At 37.7% G+C, this 20,879-nt stretch overlaps 1 protein-coding gene across 1 annotated transcript in view; it reads right to left on the bottom strand.

Annotated features, from left to right (window-relative positions):
• peak1 (pseudopodium-enriched atypical kinase 1) overlaps positions 1-20,879 on the bottom strand; it is a 145,842-nt gene that overhangs the window by 112,297 nt on the left and 12,666 nt on the right. Inside the window, exon 2 of the mRNA XM_030137177.1 lies at positions 6,474-6,577. The gene's annotated coding sequence lies outside the window, so the exon portion shown is untranslated. The remainder of the gene's footprint in view (positions 1-6,473; positions 6,578-20,879) is intronic.

The raw sequence follows: 20,879 nt of genomic DNA, 5'->3' as shown, positions 1-20,879 counted from the left end.
TCAACACAGATCACATGACACCATGTGAAGTAACTGGATCTATATTCAAAAGTTAGGAACTCCCTTCCCTTATGTGCTGAGTATGAGGTTGGCAGATGTTAAGTAGAATAAAGCAATGGCCATAAATAGTATTTAGTATTCTATGTGAACATGAACTGAAGTCTTTAATAAGTGTCATACACTTAAATATTGGGAAATGAAAAAAAATTCCAACAACTAGTCACTTAAAAAATTGGTCTCAAATTGAGGAGTCCAGGCTCAATTACCGCGAAACACCAACCATTTATCTGTGGAAAAGGTTTGCAGGCTGTTTTCCTTACTGTAATTAATATCATTTCACTCCAGATCACTTCCAGATGATTAACATTAGTCACTTCTCAAAACAGAAACATTAGGTAACCGAGGTAATATGATTTTAGAGTACCAAATTGCCTCCTTCATCAACTAATATTAGTCTCTTAAGTATAAACACAATGGCACTGTAACACACAGTTATAAAGCCACAGGGCTATCAGTGAAATATGTAAAAGAAAATGGATTCAAGATGGATAAAATAGCCAGGGCATTCATGGGTTAAGATATAAATGGAAAAGAAGAACAAGTAACACTGTTGTGGGGTGTGCTTCAATATAGATGATTGTGGCACAGACAAATCAGCTGATATAGCTGAAATTTTTCACTTTATTACAAGCTAGATGAGCATGGGAGTCAGAGGCATAAATATTCCAGGTAATAAATCTGGATTTGTACATCAAACAACCCATCTTTTTTGAGCTATTATTTTCCCTCAAAGCCAGTTATTACAGCTTGATATTAGTTACTGACCTCTACCAGAGCCAAGTTCTGCCAGTGGAAATAGTTTGTTAAATGTCCTATCAGCACTAATTAATGGAACAAACCAATTAATTGATCTGTCTGAGGGAATAATGTGTTAATCCAAGATAAATTAACAATTAATTAACAATTACTGTTACAGAAGAGTACTAAAAGAGTTTAACCTCTAATGAAATAGTTTCCAACCTTTTTTGGCTCGTGACCCCATTTTAACATCATAAATTTCTGGCAACCCCAGACATTCAAAACGGAGACATTTTTTTCACAAAAATTGATTTGTTTTTGATCATGTAATAGTTTGCTGTACTATGTTGCAAATAAATGTTCATTTTAGACAACATTTAGTGTATATAACGTATATTACTATGGACAGAGGCAGAAAAGCCAGGTGTAGATTACTGCACAAAGTGAGCATTTGATTTTCCTTGGTCAGGATAAGTACAGTCAGTCCAGCTTGTATTTACAAGGCTGACAATTAATTCTGAACAAACAATAACTCAAACTATGAATTAAGAAAGAGCTTCAACTGGCCATAATGAACATTTGAAAGACAAACAGTACCACAGTGCTTCAGTTTCAGCCTCAGAGTTTATGTCTTTTATGGATTGTGATTGTCTCTCTCAACTCTCCACATATTTTTATTTGTAAGTTTTTTTTGTTTTTTTTTATCAATTACTAGAAATTTCAGGCGACTCCATTTGAATTCCAGGCGACCCCATGTGGGGTCCCGACCCCAAGGTTGAAAAACGCTGCTCTAATGCCTACTTAAAACAATGAATGACATCTATAGTTATGATAAACTGCAAAAAGTACATACTGAATGAGTTGGCACAGCTTCAAAGAAAGCCATATTTCCTCTAAATAGGCCATAAAGCAAAGTGAGGCTGTGCATAATAAATATCAGTAGTCTTCCCTGATGCATTGGGGGGGGTGCATGTGTGGGAAAGCAAGTCCATACTTTGGCAGCCTTGACTAAGGACTAAGGAAAAGCCACGGCAGACTATGAGGAACGATGACCTCTTCTCATGCAATGGCACATTCCTGCCATAACTAAGTTGAAACAGGCCTGGGATAACTATAGCAGGCAGCGTGGAGGGGACGGGGTCACAGCTTGGTGGAATTTCGGGGAGACTGCCGCCCACCCCTTTCAAACTCTCCTGAATAGGCCACTTAAATCCACAGAGACTACCATTACAGGCAGAAGGTTTAGAAAGTCAAAGTGACGTCATTTTACCACACAGCCTTTGCTCCAGCAGCAGGTGATGACAAAAGAACAAAAATGTGATCAGTGTTCCAGGAGGCCAGAGGTCTTTATTTATTAGAGTGAATGTTAAACACATGCATTACTCTGGCATTAACATTCATGAAATCAAATCAGAACCAGACATGACTTGGTGTGTTTTGGGCCAAGATGAGCCTGTTATGAATACATCTGAATAGCTATGTTTTTCAATATCAACTAATATTAAAATTAATAATAATAATTAATCAAAAGTACTTATACAGACATAAACACTTTTATCCTCAATAGCAATTTTGGGCATAAAAGCAGAATATCGGTCAAGCTTCAATAGGTATATAGTATGTTTTGTTGGCGTTATTTTGCAGTTAAAAGACTTGCTGTGTGTTACAAGTGTTATAAGTTGCTACCAAGAACCAGTCCAATGCAGTCGCTTAAATTTATGGGGCTCACTCTGACTAATGGGTGTAGAAATGGGGCAGGGAGCTGACCCATAGATCATGTGATATTGATGTTCACTCCTGTGTCTCCCTTTACTGAATTCACTTTCGCTCTCGGAGGTCTGCTGATGGGAACTCCAACAGCTGCTGGTTTCCACAGTCCACTTAGCGAGGCCTTAAGGGAAAGTCGTGGAGCGAGCGAGCGAGCGAGAGAGAGAGCGAGAGAGAGAGCGAGAGCGAGAGAGAGAGAGAGAGAGAGAGAGAGAGAGAGAGAGAGAGCAGGACTGTGATGGGAATACATGTTTCAGACACCCACACGTGCATTGATCTCCATTGACCTTGCATCAACTGACATGATGGGCTTCAAGGACAGGAATAGACACTATCCAAGGTCTATCTCTTTCCACTTTTACACTACATTTCCTGCAAGTTAGATATATTCTCTAGCTTAATTGATTTAAAGCTTATCAATGGGGTCCTAATGGGAAAACTTCACATTGTTTGCTGTTGGGCCTAGATAGCACAGCACTTTTAGGGGCCATTGTTGAAGTGGTAACTCTAGAGGCAAAAAGCACAGGGCACATCCTAATCCATTTATCAAGGACAATCACTACGGGAAAAACGCAGCAATCAATAAGCAGAGTAACTTAAAGAGCTTTCATGAGTCAACAGTGTGTAATCTTGATGGATCTATACATACATTCTGTCAGTCAATACAGCCAGACTTGCAGAGTGCTCAGACACTCCTCTGGGATTAAAATCAAACACTCTGTAGTAAAGTCACAGACATCTGAACAGAAAACCAATCTTTTCATCCATACTGATAAAAATATTCTGCAGAAATTCATCATACTGATAAAATATAAAATACTTGAATGAGCCACAGTGCTAACGCAGGCACTAGATGGCCAGGTTTTGATGACCAATACAAAATATGAGCTTATTCAATGGTTACATTACACAAAAAAGATAAACGTGCAGATGTGCCATAGAGATGTAAATGCATCACATAGCATCAATGAGTACTATAGTCATCTGCATGTAAGTTCAAAGTAACCTTTATATTTAATGTGCACTAAGTGGTATTAATTGTACTAAAAACAATGTCTAAAGTAAGGGTGTCAAACTCATTTTAGTTCAAGGGCCACATTCAGCACAGTATGATCTAAAATGGACCGGACCATTAAAATAATAACAGTGAAAAAAGTACAATTGTATGAAAATGTTTACATCTATGAAGTTTCCTTAAAAATCTGAGTAACATGAACACCTGAAATATCTTAAGAAAAATAACAATTTTAACACAACATTATGCCTCTGTTTATCATTTACACATGTGCATTACAACTTACAGATCAAAGTGGATCTTCAAAGGCACAAAACATTTAGTAACAGGCAAAATATTGTTAAAATTGCACTTCCTTCTCTTAAGACATTTCAGGTTGTTCATACCTGTTCAAGTTATTCACTTTTTTGTAAAAGGGAAGTTGAAAGTGTAAATGTATCCTAAACATTTTCATGTAATTTTACTTTTTCCACACAAAAACAAATAAAGACAAAAATTTGCAACTGTCATTATTTATAGTTTATTATGGTAGTATTTTACTTGTCTACCCCCCTTTAGATCATGTTAGTCTGTATGTGGCCCCTAAATTAAAATGATTTTGACATCCTTGATTGTTAATATCTTCAATGTAATTTTTGCATTTCACAAATTCATGCAACAGGCTGGATTAGACCCATTGATGGGCCAGTTTTGGCCCGCAGACCGTATATTTGACACCTGCGACCAAAAGAAAGGGAAAACTTAAATTTTCTTTAAGTTTCAGATTAACCCTTTATTCCTTCAGTGTTTTTCATTCAATGATTTGTGGACCTATCCTGTTTTGCTACTGCACATTGTAGCTTTGGAAACTGTCCCAGCATTTGACATTACCATTGGTGCTATCAAACTGTATACTGGTGGATAATGATTACCACAGACGCCCTATAGCAAACTCACTAATTAAGCTCCCCAGAGGAAATCAAAACAAGATGTGGATGCCACATTCTTTCGTAAATGACCACACTATCAGTGAATCAGCATTTAGAAGATAATTACAGCTTAAAACCCTTCAATCACCTCCCCCTGAAGATCCCCCTCATCCTTTATGTGAGTAGATGGGGCTGGCCTGTCAGTATGAAGCCTGACACAGAGGGATGTGTTGTTTTTGGCCTGGACTCAGCCAAAGAGCTGGCAAGTCCAATTACGTCCACGTCCATCTGAGGACAAATGTGGGAATTTGCAATGGTGTTAGTTTGAGTTTGGACTTATGAAGGTCTACACAGGGCTGCAGTCATTGGATCAACGCCTAAACTCCCTTAAACTTTTTTAGCGTGTACTCTAATTTTGATTAAATGTTAATCAAAAGGACTAGCAAAGTACGTTCTGCTGATGTTTTTGATCCACTGAAAGCACTGAATCCTGTGCAGACAGAGTAGAGGCTAATAAATGTTGCAGTTTGTTACTACTCTTAGAATTAACAACGCCAGTCTTGTCTAATCACCTGTTTATGGTCATTTCTTCATAAAAACTGTGCAAAAGCAATGAAAAAAAGTGAAATCATTTGCATATAACTTTATATGTCTATATATGAAACATTGCAGCCATGGTATCTAGTTAAATTCTGGTTATCATTCAGATTCCTCTATACTCCTCTAACCACTGCACCAACATATAAAGCAATAGACAAGAAACTATGGACATTGTCAAGGAAAAAGTTAATTGTCAACACACCAACAGACAAAAAAACATCCAACAGAATGCAATATGGCAAGTTGTCAAAAAGAGAAAAAAAGTCAAAACAAAGAGACAAACTAGTCCTTCAGCAGGACATGTATACAACATAACACAACAATCCAAGTCATGAAAATAGTGTTAATAACTCCAAAAAAATGAACAAAAGCAACATATTTATAGTAAAATTTGTGAAACTTTGTAAATTATGCAACAGTGCTTTTCTCTGCCAAAAAACTACTAGTGACGGAAGACGAAATCAAAACATTTATAAAGGGTTAGGGACAAAAGGAAGGAACAACAGACCGGGCAAAGAGACCAGAAACTAAAATAACCAGTGACCCTAATAACCCTAACCCTGGTGCAAGAATAATTCTTCATATAACAGAAGAAATCTCTCACCCTTGTGTTTTATAATAGAATATTAAATGTACAGTCAGTCAAGTCAAGGGTGAACAACGCATCAACAGCAGCCTGGTTTTGTAGACCCAATCCATTAAAGACCGTCTACAGTGTCAGGTTTCAGGTGCAATGTAATGTTTCATTACATCACTGGTGAACATAAAATTAAATTACATTACAAGAGACACAGTGAGAGTTAAATTACCTTTGTTAGTGAAAAAAAAGATCCTTTTTCACAATAAAGTTGAGCATGTATCTCATAATTATGTATTAAATTCTCCTTTGAGCCAAAAACTCAATGTCCAACAGTACCTGTCATATATATTATCAGAGTTGTATTTTTGTGATGTGAATTGCTTTCTGAAACTCCTTGTGCCTGGGATATTGTTAAATGTGGTGAAGCTCTGTGTAATCTCCCTTCATGGCATTTGTATGATCATGTGGTGGGAATGTTCTGGTAAATTTTCTTGCCCTTGAATGCTTTTTGCACAGTTTTAAGCATAAAATCCAGATGGCTGCTGCAGTTTATTTATAGAGCTACATTTTGCACAATGACTACAAACCTCTCCAGGCCTTCCACAGTAATATCTCCAAATCCATTAGCCAATCTCCATCTACAGGGACTCTATAACGCAACCAATCTCCTTTGAGAGTTAAAAGTGATAGAAGACTTTTCATGTACAAAACATATCCTATATAATGCTGTTTATTAAAATTGAATGACAACTTGTGCAGCTCCACTACAAATAATAACAGAAGACACAGCTATCATTTGACTTACCTGCCAGACAATGCACTTCTCTGTTGTCTTGGGTATTGTAGGACTGAAAGCATCAAAACTAGCTGATTCAGGTGCAGGGTGTCCTAGGGTTGAAGCCAGGTTTCCTGCAGAGAGGGTGAACAAGAAACAAAGAGGTTAACGTCAGCTTAATGTCACCAGAGAGCGCTCCAGGTGAGCGTCTACATTTGAGGACTTGAAGAAATAAGCTTATTAAACTGAATTTATTTTTGCTTGGAGAAATAACTGACAACTTTTTTTTTGGAATTTCTCATTTTTTTTCCATCTCTCAATGTGCCAGCTTCTTCTGTAAGCGTTTTTCTGCACTGTACAACACTCAAAGCTAAGGACAACCTAAGGGACATATGAGAACATAAAACACACATTAGAAGTGTGAATTTCTTGACACAGATAAAATGCATGGGGATACGGACTATTACAGCTCAACCTGCAAATGCACATATATATATATATATATATATATATATATACATACATACATACATATGTCACAGTAGAGATTGAAATCCAGTAGGATTCGTAATCCTACTAGGACAGATAAGAATTTTAGTTTGTCCTAGGACAAACTAAAATTCCTATCTGTCCTAGTAGGATTACGAATCCTACTAGGACAGATTGAAATTTTAGTTTGTCCTAGGACAAACTGAAATCCTACAAGAAATTAGGATCTGAAGATTAACCCTAACCCTAACCCCCTAACCCCCCCCCCCCCCCCAACCCCCCCAACCCTAACCCTAACCCTAGGACAGATAGGATTTCAGTTTGTCCTAGGACAAACTAAAATTCCTATCTGTCCTAGTAGGATTACGAATCCTACTGGATTTCAATCTCTACTGTGATACATACATATATATATATATATATATATATATATATATATATATATATATATATATATATATATATCCGGGTAGAGACTGCGATCTGGTAGGATCGGCGATTCTACCAGTTGAGACTCCGATCGTAGTCTCTACCAGTAGAAACTCCGATCAGAGTCTCTACTGGTAGAAACTCTGATCCTGCCAGTAGAAACTCCGATCGGGTTAGGGTTAGGGTTAGGGTCAGAGACTCTGATCGGAGTTTCTACAGGTAGAGACTACGATCGGAGTCTCTACTGGTAGAATCGCCGATCCTACCAGATCGCAGTCTCTACCCTGACATTATATATATATATATATATATAATATATTATATATATATATATATATATATATATATATATATATATATATATATATATATATATATACACATACAGACAGACAGACAGACAGACAGACAGACAGACAGACAGACAGACAGATAGATAGATAGATAGATAGATAGATAGATAGATAGATAGATAGATAGATAGATAGATAGATAGATAGATAGATAGATAGATAGATAGATAGATAGATAGATAGATAGATAGATAGATAGATAGATAGACAGGGTGTCCCATAAATCTCCATACATAGGAAAAATAAACGTTTCTTGACATAAACCCTATTTATTTATATAATATGCTCTATATGACTGCCATTTTGTCGGGAACACATTTCAATGCATGTCCTCCACTCCTGAAGAACTATAAAGAAGAAATATAAAGAAATACATGTTAAAACCATATGAATTATGTCTCCTATGTATGGAGATAGATATATATATATTTATTTTTTTATTTTTTTTATTTTTCCCCTGAAGCCTGAAGTAAAGGTGATTATTTCGATTATCCTGGAAAAAGGAGCTAAATTGGGACATACTAGAGGACAAAAGCAAAACCCCAACTATGTATTGCACAATTTGCCTCAAGTTTGAAAGAAGCACAGATAAAATGGCATCAATTTTCAAAGACCTGAAAAGTTTCCAAAAAATGTTGCCCGAAGTGTTCCTCTTGTGGTGTATAGGAAGAGTGTTGAAAACAACAGGACTGCTGACAACTGCTAACCATTTTATCTAATAAGCTCTATTAAATAAAACAATTTGTACAGGGGCCAACCCAAAATATCCTTTGGACAAATAGATTTGACCCACTAAATGAAAACAGCTGAACGTTTGTGTGGGTCAAAAATGCAACAGTGAAAACAGAAGGTCACCTAGAACCAAACAGGATACAGAGCTGCCCTGTTTGGTTACTAACCACAACAGCATGAGCACACACTGTAAGCTGTTATAAAGGTGCAAAGTGGGAAAAGGAAGAGCGATGTTCCCCTATCATATGTTGAACAAAAGATCATCCAGCATTACCTTGGCATTACCTAACCACAGGTTTGACACTAATATTAAGTTAAAAAGCACAAACAAAGCTGACGTGAAACAGACATCAGCCATATGGAAGCTCGTCTTCATAAACATTTACCTTGCCAAAAACCCACGGTGCATTCATGATGCCAACAGAGTATCAACCCATTCTAAAGCTGTCAAATGCCAATTCTGACTAAAAGCTGAGTCAACAGATATTACCACCCCCCTTCTAATATTCATCCCTGCAGACATGACATTCTGTTTTCACTCACTTTTAACTGTAGACTGCTCAGGCAAGAAACCAGCGCTATATAAGGAATTGTTAGTGTAGAGCACAGCTAGTGGATCTAAACTATTAGAGCCAAGAGTTTGGAGGTGGGGAGTCTGTTTACACTGAGAGCCTTTTTATTTTTTGTTTTAAGAGGGCCCACTTGCTAAACATGACTCAGGCTTTAATGTATAATCCAACACCAATACTGGCTGCCAGTGAGCCCAGGATGGGGGGAGGTGAACAGGATATGTTTGTGTGAGCATGTGGGTGTGAATGCTGTGCACATGGCCATATTTGGGTCAATAAATTCAGCCTCCCTGAACCTTTCATCATTGTAAGATGTTAGATAGTTATGAGTCTTACAGGAAAGTCAACATTATATTAAAATGTTTAGACCCTGTGTTTGGAGAGGACAAGGGCAAGGACAGGCATATACAAAGAGCGTGATAGTGTGACAAAAGGGGAGGACATGAGAAACAAAGTGTCAGCAATTCCAAATTGAGCTTCGGATAATATCCCTAAAATGCCCCACATACCTACTGTCCAGTAAATAACCTGGACAGAAGGAGAAAAGTGCAGTAAATATGAGTAGAGTCAGGCTAGGTCTCCTATTGCTTCCCTTTGCTTCTGGTTTTAGCATGACCACTTCCTTCCGCTGACTCTAATTGACATTATTCCTACGTAGGCAGATAGTTAAACAGTTCCATGTGTTTGGTCACCGCAGTTACAAAATGTTAACCAGCACAGATATAGAACTGAACACTGTTTTATTACCCTCCAATAGTTACACTTTCACACTGAGTTTTACTGGTGTAATAATTCCTCTGCAGATTCTCCATTTATGAGTTGTTACTATGATGTCATGATGGATAGCCTTTGGATAATGTTTGGAAATGTGATTACTCTGTCTGAGATCATCAAAGAGAGTCTGATTTAACCGGCCAGGATTATTCACAGTGAAAGAATTTAAAGGGTGATGAGCTACAAGAAAGGTTTGCATGCACCAGTCCTTCAACTCAAGCTAAAAGAAAGAGATCCCTTTAGGAGATGAATGAAAACTCAATCAAAAGACTTGACATGGCATTTGTTCCTAACTCCCAAAAAGACTTAACCATCTTTTACTGGGAATATGGTGTAAGAAAAAAGCAGTAACGTGTTAGCTTACTGTATCACAATCTTTTTCTTGCAAAACCAAAGATATTATGCACAAGTAAAAAATAAAAAGAGCTAAATAAAAACAGGGAAAAATACCGGAGATAAGAGATACAGAAGATAAGTGGCATCAAGAAGATGATACTGCTCAAGGCCAGGTTTGATAATACATGAAAAGATGACATGTCTTTACTTCATATTTGTGGTGAGGCAACTGTAAGCAAATCCAATACTTTTCAAATTATACTGACAGGGATAGAGACGGAGCATTCCTCAACTTTCACAAAACATTCTGGTGGCTGCATAAAATACAGAGATGTTGACTCTTCTCAGCTAAGATTTCACTTATTTCACTGGATGCAATGGTCCATTCACCATGTCTTCAGGGCAAGACCCTGTTCCCCAGACAACAACTGAGAACTGACAAGCTGTCCTTCAAAACATGATATTATGTAGAAAAATAAATAAATAAGTAAGTCTGCAGCAACAACTAAATCAGCTACACACTGAAGTATAAACTGATTCTTCTTCCAAAACACGCAGCCACAAAATGACAAAAAACAACTCAGCCAGGTCCAGTCTTCAAGTTGAGCTAACCCAACATAAGCCACGGCATCTTTATGGATTATGTCATGAGTCAAGTATCTCAAACAAAATCCAGCATGGGTTATGAATGTGACAAGAGGCTGAGTGGATAATATTTGTGAAAGAATGGCATGTAAGGCAAACGACAGGAATGTAGTGTTATCTGGTAGTACATTAACAATGATGTCGTCATGGTGCATGTTGAAGCCAGGGTAGAAAAACATCCAATCTATTCCAAGAGCTGAGGACTTGCATCACATTAAAATGGCATCACACACTATATTTAAGTATGATTCTGTGGAAGTGGACTCTGATGTCTCTTGAATACTATGCAACAAGACACTCTTTTGTACAGTAAGTCTCACAAACTGAGCTCCTTGTCTTATTTTTAGAGGCATGAGTCTTCACCGGCCTAATATTTTGATTCCATTACAATTCAATAATTCTAAATGATACCAGTGTAGCACATGCATTTTACTGTAAATGACCATTTTTTCTTCAATTCATATAAGTAGTCAGGCAAATCCTTTTATACTTTTACCTACACTGTGTTCAAACTACAGCTGGGTAATAATAAAAAAAAAAAGATATTAATCATATAACTTTTTTTATATTACAGTATGCTAAGCTAGGTTTATGGCAGCAAATTTTAAACAGTGAAAACAACCTCTATACATTTTTATAATTAGGATTTAATTTGATTACATTGTAAAATAAAACACCAACAGCTGTGAAGATGTTTGTTGTTTTATTACAGGTCATAGTAAGTGTTGAAGAAAAAGATTTTATCAGTTAAATTTCTTTGAATGTATAGAAAAATTATTTGACTCTTATGGTGATTATAAATATAGCCCCATTTCAAACAATGTAAACATTAAAAAAACAAAACAAAAAAAAAAAGTTCACTGGATTAATGACTCATGACATTGTGAATATCCACATGATGATGCTTGAATCGAGAAACTTCCACTCCTCCACTTATGCAGGGCGAGCTTAATTGGCAGATTATTTACTTTTTAGACAAAACGCACAGATCGTGTCACTGAAACAGTAGCAGTGCTGTCAAAACTTTCCGATTCTGCAAATATTCACTTTACATGGCCCATTTACCATGGTAATTATAGCATTTTACAGAGAGCGTTGCATGTAGGCGTTACACTAACTTAGGGGTTTGTAGAATCCCAGGTCCCTAGGCTATTGAGTTTAATTTGTGTTTATAGTGATAGGTCAGTGTCTGTATGCAGATAATTGTTCTGGTTTAGTCTGCACTAACTTGCAGAATTTTTGTAGCATGTCGTTTTGCTGCTGCTGGACAAATGATAAAGAATTACTGCAAGTCCATCAGTTGCAGTGAGTTTGATTTGCATACACAGATCCATTAGAGCTTTGGTAGTATAAAAATGTTATTGATTCATCATAATACAAACTTAACTGCCACAATCTTGGTAAATAACAGAGACACTGCAGTTGTATGTACATGAAAATGTGACAAGTGATTATGTCATATAGATACTGTTAATATTGTAATGTCTTGCCAAAATTATGCAAAAATGCAGAATTTATATTCACATAACAAAAACAATGACACATAGCCTAAACCTCCAGAAACCACAGAAAACTGTCTAAATGTTGTAAGAGGTAAGAAAACAGTGACTCAGATCACCAACTGTGATTCTACCTCAAAAGACTGGGATCCGTTTACCAGCCCTACTGATACTTGTTTTATTTGACATAAACAGTATATTTACAACACTGAACATCATACGACTCCCCACGTCTCCCTTTCCGTCCTCCCATACAGAAGGCCCACTTGCTGAGCTCCCAGGACAGGCAGCTGGCTCTACATCAGAAGCATTTTGGGACAAATGGGGAACTCCAGATTGTCATGGTGAGGGCAGCCACCCGTGGCACTGCTCAGCGGGATTCCGGTTGCTGATGGTTGGCACTAATTACAGATCGGCAATCTCACTAAGCTACAAACTTCAGTTTGTACAATACAGCACAGAATGAAAACAGTGACCATTAAAGCTGTCTACACTTGAGGCCAGATAAAACACGGGGTAATGTAAACTCAATAGGGTGGCTTAAAGACATCACTCAGGATCAAGCAAACCCTCCCAGGGGAGAGGACTATTAACTTGGATAGCAGCACAGTGTTGCTGTTATATTGCTACCCCAAAGCTTGATGTATCACATGCGGTATGTATTAAATTCACCCTAAAGGAACATACTACAGTGACAGCTCCACTTTTTCTGGATCACAGTCTTATTTTACAATTTTGACATTTGCTCATTTTTAGCAGAGTGTTGCATCAAACTTTAAAATGAAGTCTGAAAACCTTAAGACAGTGCCCTTGTTGTTATATGCCCAGTCTGCAGGTAGGTTTCACTTAAGAAATGATACACATTAAATGTGACATTTTAAACAAAAATAAACACTGGTCTGGTGTGTGTAGCTAGCTCACTTATCAGCATCTTAACAACTGTGGTTTCTTAACTGTGGTCACAACATGAACATACAAATACACAATGTAGACAGACTAACTATGAAAGCTAAAACCTTGGAATGAAAAGAAGTGGGCTGTAGCACAGAGCTGCATGTTTGAACTGACTGAAAGAATGGCATCAGGTGTCAACCAAAGAAACTCAGTAAACCAAAAAGAGTGCTGAATATAATTCTCCTTACAGTCCCTTTGAAATGTGCACCCCAAAGGAATGCTTAACCAAAACACTGAAAACCTCTTCATAGCAATGAAATACACAAAAACATCACACTTTTCTCTCTGCTTTGTGTTGGCTGAAAGTTAAACCCTTATATCATACAATAACAACTATCTTTTGCTAAGGATATGGCTGTATTGACATAATAAATTGAATAATTTTGCGCAGGGTTAAAGGTTCTGTATGTAAGATTCACATGTGCTTGTGTGCTGATGTGAAGTTTATGTTGGCGTCAGTTTTGTGCTGGGAGCCGATTGTTTATTGATGTTAGCTAAATCCATTACTAAACCAACAACTGTATCAATTTCCTACATCCAGTAAGAGTATGCATGCTAACATGTAGAGGATTTGGGTCTGTTTTTCCCAGGAAAGTCCTTCTGCACACCTGAGTTTTCCAGTGCCTCTTTTCTCATCTATAGGGCCAATAATAGCGTTCAACACAAGCTATCTTTAGCTTAGAAAACATACACTGTAAAGATGAACACCGCAATATATTTTCCCACAGAGTAAAACTGAAACCAAAGTCCTGCAGTCACAGGAGCTGCCATGTTGCTCGTGTGACGCAATTTGGAACCTGCGCATTAGAGACAAATCCGTCCTTCCACCACCAGACTTATTTCATCTTTAACCCATAAAGATCCAAACAGCCAATGGCAACCAAAATCATCTACTCATTTCTAATGTTTAATACCTGTTGGTCCACTAATTCTATCAATACATGTAAATAATTGGTGTAAAATGCAGTTTGTCATCTTTTCATGGTCATCAGATATGACCCATTTGGACGTTCAGAGGCTCCATAGTTACTGTGGAAACAACACTGATAAAACCCATGGAGTTTGATAAATGACTGGATGAAAACACTTGTTTTACATTCACTTATTGATATCTTTGCTGAAAAAGTCACTTTTTCTTCAGTTTTCTGTTTTTTTATATAATAATCCTCAACTTTAATCTGAGCTTTTATGAACATCTAGCTACATGATCAGTGAATTAAATGTTGGAAAATAGCACATTTTCACAGAAAAAAAAAAAGGAAAAACACAGTGGATAATATTATAAAAATGGTGATAAATCACTTAAGAAAGGTTAAACAGAGAGAAAAAATTAATCTGGGAACTGCCACATAAGTAGCACAGGGTCTTTATGGGTTAAGGATTCTGAACGGCTACTGGTTGTAGCAGCTGACAATAACCCATTTTTTTGACATCAAACTAATCAGGTGATGGTGACGACTCGAAGACAAACTAGTCTGATGAAATCTACATAAAAGACCAAAATCATCTTTGGGAAAAATAGGTTGAACATAGTTTGAGGTTTTGCTTTGGCCAAAGTCTCACAGAACAACATGGATCCAGTCACCAGAGGAGGTCGAGAGGTTCTGGCTTCAATTTCTGTTGTCTATCTTGGTGTCTGTACAGTCTACAGCCTTACCATTTTAATAACTGTATCAGTTTCCAACACCCAAGGTAACAACCTGACTCCCACATAGAAGAATCCAATCAATTTTTTCCGTGGAAATCCTAATGCTTACTAGTGTTTAATGTTTGTTTTTCAGAGCCTCTGTTCCCCTTTAAAGAGGGGATGGTGTCCAACACGAGCAATCTTTGGCATAAAAAACACAAATTGCAAACTCTATCTTCCTACAATGTAAAAACGAAGCTGCCATTTTGTTTGTGACACAATTCAGAACCTGCAAAACAGAGACATGGGGACGTCCTGTTTCTACCCACTGCCCATCTGATTTCTGGTTCCTAGCTGTGCATGTGATGGGTTTATGACTGTGGTTAGTGATTACAGCTGTTAGATCACAAAGATGGCAATCTGTACATTAATATCATAAAATATGAGCATGATTACCTATGGAACATACTGTGAGTCTTTAATCCCATGGAATAACATGAAGGGACAAAACTGATGACCTAGACTGAGCTTGCCACTTTGGGGTGAATTGCCATGTTTTGGCTTTACTTTCTGAGTACTACCACATTGTCCATCTTCATATACAATCCATGAGAGAAATGGACACAGCTAAACTTAACAGAACAACCAACTCCCATCTCAACACAGACTTCAACACAAACCTTAAAGAGTGAAGCTTTCAGAAAATTTTTTTTTTAGCGAGTTAGATTTTTCATCAATACAGTCATTGGAAAAAATCATTAGACCATCAAAAGTCATCAAAAACAATGGTTATGCGATCAAGTACTAACTCCTGTGTGTATAATGTGATTAAAACAGGCAGAAAAGAAAACATGGAATGCCTAAAAGCACTGTTTTTGGCAGTACAATGCCATAGCTATTGATGCAAGAACTTCAGTGATTTTCGTTATTATCAAGAAAACATGGAAAATGGATAGCTATCAGTTCTGAAATTAAACTCTTATGACCTATTTTTCTTGCTATGATTATATGTGTCCAAACAAGTGTACCTTTAGTTGTATCAGGCATTAAAATGAACAAGAAACTGAAGAAAACAAGGGTGGTCAAATAATTTTTTCGACGACTGTAGGTTATTGGCCAATAGATCTGAACCCTGTAAAACCATTTGTATCATTATTGCTATGCCGAGTTCTGACACCTCTGTCTTATCGACTAGATCAATACTTTACTTAAAAACTCGTTGGATTATCATCCCACTGCAGCCATTGGATATTTTTTTTTCTTTTTTTTTTTGCCCTTTTCAAAATGGCTGATATCATTAAATCATCCACACTCTTTTTGCAGGAAATTTTTTAGTAATTTTCAGAAAGTTACATTTAGAAGAACATCTGTATTATTCACTTTTTTTTTAAATAAGTACTTCATGTACTGAAACAATGCATAGTTGCTTGATAATTGATTCTTTTATAGTACAGTTAAATTGTGTTAAAAATGTGTGTATGAATTTTGATACTGCAGGTATACAAGATGCTTTATAGAAATGCCCAATGTATCAAATGTGATACAAAAATATATCACAAAATGATATGGCACAATTTTTTGTTTGGATTTGGTTAAAAGGTCTAAAAAAATTCCAAAAAGATTTTGATTTTGTTGCTAGTTTTGGGTCAGCTTTTACAGGGTTAAGCTCTCAAGTCCAAATAAAAACCACTGACTGCATGCAATTCTGTAAAGTGCAAGTATTCTGGCCTCAACAAATCACAACAAGCAGTGAAAAATATGTCCTTATCCCAAAACTTGGATATTTAGTCTCATGTTGAGTGCTCTTTTCACCTGAAAGAAACTACCCTGCTATTCTGACACTAAAAAATACAAACATAGATGGGGGTTTCCTCAGATCTTTGCCGAGTCCCCGTCACGTGTCTGTGCAGGTGTTCTACTCCAGTTCTCAGCCTGGAGGAGAGAAATATGCCGGCTCAAGGGAGAAAGATGCATTCCAGGGTAAATACACTATTGTGTTTATTCTTTATTTCTGCATCTTCTCTTCCTCAGCAAAGAAAACAATTAAATGTGACTCCTCCTTCAAGTGAATTAACAGTGCCAGAGAAGACTCAAGCAAGAAGGGAATGAACATCACATTTTCACTTTGATCTTAGAATATGCTGTCCCACTCCTGAGTCCAGACACATAAAATTAACTGAACACTGTTGTGCTGTGGTCTTGTTTGCCAGCCTAATGTTCATTGGCTAGTCTGGGCACAGCCACTGTTCCTGTCAGTCAACAGTCCTCTGGATCATAGCACCCCCAACTCCTCCTCCATCTATGGCCCAGATCTCATGGCTAAATGCCAATATCTGGGCAGGATACCCACCTGCTATCAGAGTCACACACTCGTCCACACAGAAGCTTCACAAACCAGTACTCAGCTCGAACAACAAATACATAAACTTGCTCCTCCCATCCAAATTAGGACGTCCATTTCTTCTTTTCTGCATGTCCTCTTTCACACCATTCTCAGACAGATATGTCACACTAGGCTCATCCCCTAAGGATGACCAGACAAGAGCCCCCACCTCCTGTCCAGCCCGATATAGAAACAGCACGGGCTGGGGTGTAGGTCAGGGTCTAAAGGAATGGGAGTGTTTGTTTTTTTTTGGTCATTTCAATCATCATGTGATCCATCATGTCACCCATCAAATCACAAGCAGTTACACAACGAAGGGGTGTTACCATTATAGAGATGCTGCATGTGCTAAATGTGCTAATGAGATCACAGTGAGAATAGGCTATGCATGTGTGTATGTGCGTGTGTGTGCGTGTGTGTGTGTGTGTGTGCGTGTGTGACAGAGACTAAAAGAAGGGACTATGAGTTAAACAGGTAATTGGAGATGAGCCCTCACTCAGCTGGGCGACTTGAAAACGAGGTGAGTCTGCAAATTTAATTTGAGCAGCACCAACAAGATTATTTGTGGAAAATAGTCTTGCTGTGTCAGGCAAGGTCAGGCTGGGGATGTTTGTTTACAAGTGGTGAATGCTGGGATGCATTTTCACCCTGAATGTTGTGTAATGTCATAACCACCTTGGAATGCTTCATGCTACGTGATAAATGCTATAAGGTTTGACTCTACTTCTGTTTGCCAGTAGATTTGTTGCTCCAATGGTGCAGCTTTTCCTTTGATCCCAGTCCATATTCGATACAAATGCAAGTCTCCTTCCCCATTTCTCTTACAGAATTAAAGATACATCATCCATGGTCAGAGCCTCTTATTGAGCTAGAAGTCCAAAACTTCAGAATTTGCAAAATCTATTGGTGGGCACTAATATGCTGTATACAGCAGGACTCACTCTGCAGTTAAGACCTTCTATATCCACCTTTATGGTTGATGATCTTATTTTGATTTATTTTTAAGTGGAAACAAACAGACTGTGTCAATAAATTAATTACAGCTCTGTACAAACTTCTGTACTCCAATAATATTGATATGAAAATGGACAGAGAATAATAATCCTGCCATTGTACACAGACTTGCATTATGAGTCGGATTGATGTTGCTAGACTACTGAGTTCTTTAAGTGTTTTTAGTCTGTCAGCACAAAAACTTAGTCCACTCTCGTCCACAAGACTCTCTGTAACATCCTGTGTTACTGCAATTGACAAAACAAAATCACAACAACTTCAGACACTGGCTTCTGACTTCCAGTCCTGGTTGATGTAATAGATATTGTGAAAAATACTATGATTTTTGCTTATATTTTAAGGTTTTTTTTTTTATTTGCAACCTGTTCTTAATCTTTAACCCCATTGTCCTTTGTTCCTAAAATCAGTCCTTCAAACTCTGATTGCCTGTTAGTGGGTTCCTACAGGTTTCTACAAGGCAAATTTAAGACCTTTTTAAGACTACTTAAAACAGAATTTAATGCCCATTTCACAGCCATACTGGCAAAAACTTGTGACTCCTAGAATGTATGTATTATGTATTTATTTACCCCAACGCCTTCATCCTCATCGTTCCAAGTTGAACTAACGGCTGTGCATGCATTGAACTGAATGTTCTGTGATCATTTATCACCAGGGGCTGCAAAGTTATCAATAATTGGTTCCTAATTTCAATATAAATTGTCGGGTTGAAACAGGTGGAACTGAGTCAACTTATGTTACTTTCTTTGTAGCGTTGACATTTTCCAGACACATTTAAAGACAATACAGCAAACCAGTTTTTGGCAACATAACTTAAGACCTACCACACCAAATTTAATAGATTTTAAAGACTTTTTTAAGGTAGGCTATTAAATGCAGATTTGTGAATTCAAGACTTTTAAGACTTTTTAAAACCCTATGTTAGTCATCATTAATTCTGTCTTGTACTGCAACCATTATTTAATCAAATAGGCTAAAAAAAAAAGTGTTGGCAACTAGTACAGATTTGACTTACCACTGAAATGTAGACCCACTTCAGAGAAATATTCCAACATATAAATCGGATATCACCATTGTGTCATATCATTTTTCAACATGTTGTTTCTGTTCGCATCACCAAACCCTACTATACAGACAGTCTAGGAAACACATACGTATGCTGCACTAGGGCTGGGTATCATGGACAATTTCCATAATCGATTCGATTTCAATTCATAAAGTTCAGAATCGATTAATCACGATTCAATTCAATTCGATCCAATATCGATTCAGGATTGATTAATTGATTCAGATTAATTTAGTGATACCAAAGTACAATTTTGAGTTGTAACCTGATTATTTGACTACTGCAGTCATGCAACACATCAATACTGGTATCAATATTGATATTAAAAAGGAAATAAATATGACATTTCAGCTGTAAGTAGTTGAATCTGCTCTTAAATAATAAACGCGACAGAAACATTGCCATGTTTCTACAGTGGATCAGAACAAGCTTCTTCGTCATCTTTATTCTGTTTTATGCCTGGTGGCTTCTACTCACTTGGGGGGGGGGCTCCGTGATTGTTGGTCGGAGTGGGGCTGCGGGGGGGGGGGGGGGGGGGGGGGCAGTCCATGATTGTTGGTCGGGAAGCGGGGGGGGGGCTGCGTAGCAGTGAGACATTGTCGCTTTACTATTCCTCTAACTCCATACTCAGCCATAGGTGACAGTATGGATCCAACTTACTATTACAGGAATGACCAGCCTCGGAGAACCTCCGGGTGGCCAGTTCCTTCACACTGCAGGTTTGAGCTTGAGGCCGCGAGTACCTCCAGCGGAGGCGTTTTCCCCACTGTTTCTTCACGTCTTTTCCATGCAAGACTCATCGCAAGCGAGACCAAGTCTTCCTCAGAGGTTCGCAAGATGGAGCCGCCCGCGCTTCCACGCACTCCTGGTCGTGCTCTGAAAAATCGATCTCATCCACTATTAATCGATTATGCAAAATTAAAACGAAATCGATCTAAGATCGATCAAATTGATTTTTTTACCCAGCCCTATGCTGCACAGTTAAGAAAATTTCAACATAGTGTTTATTTCATTAATGAACAGATCTTATAAACATCTTTTGAGGTAGAATCACAAATCCACAAACTGAATAACAATTTTGAATCAACACTTATACAATGTGAGTTACAACCAAGCTGTAAGTTTTCCTCTACTTTGGCTTGTTGTATCTGACTCGCCATTTTGCATTTACAGGGTTCCTACACATTTGAAATTTCAAAATTCCTTACTTTTTCCAGACCCTAATTTCCAGATGTTTTGGTAAAAAAATTTCAACCAGCCAGCCAGTCTTTATATTTGGGATTTATGAGCCAGTCGTCAGAGAATTTACATCTACCTATTGTGAGTTCTGCCAACGATCATACAAGGCATGTTGAATAGCTTGTTCACGAACAGTGTGTCGACATCACCTGTCTGTCAAAGCAGCAATGAAACTTGACGACACCTGGGCGGGCCTTAAAATGAGTTGGAGGAGGATAAGAGCAGAAGGCTGGGCATCAACTTGTCAATCGGCCCAAATGTTTTCTGGGATTCACAGCCTACTGTATGTGCTCTCGCACAAACATTTTAGCTGTGCTAGCAAGCACC

Source organism: Sphaeramia orbicularis, chromosome 6 (genome assembly GCF_902148855.1).
Source record: "Sphaeramia orbicularis chromosome 6, fSphaOr1.1, whole genome shotgun sequence".
NCBI classification, from domain to species: Eukaryota; Metazoa; Chordata; class Actinopteri; order Kurtiformes; family Apogonidae; genus Sphaeramia; species Sphaeramia orbicularis.
Note: the sequence above shows the minus strand (reverse complement) of the source record. Positions and strands in the feature narration are given on the sequence as shown.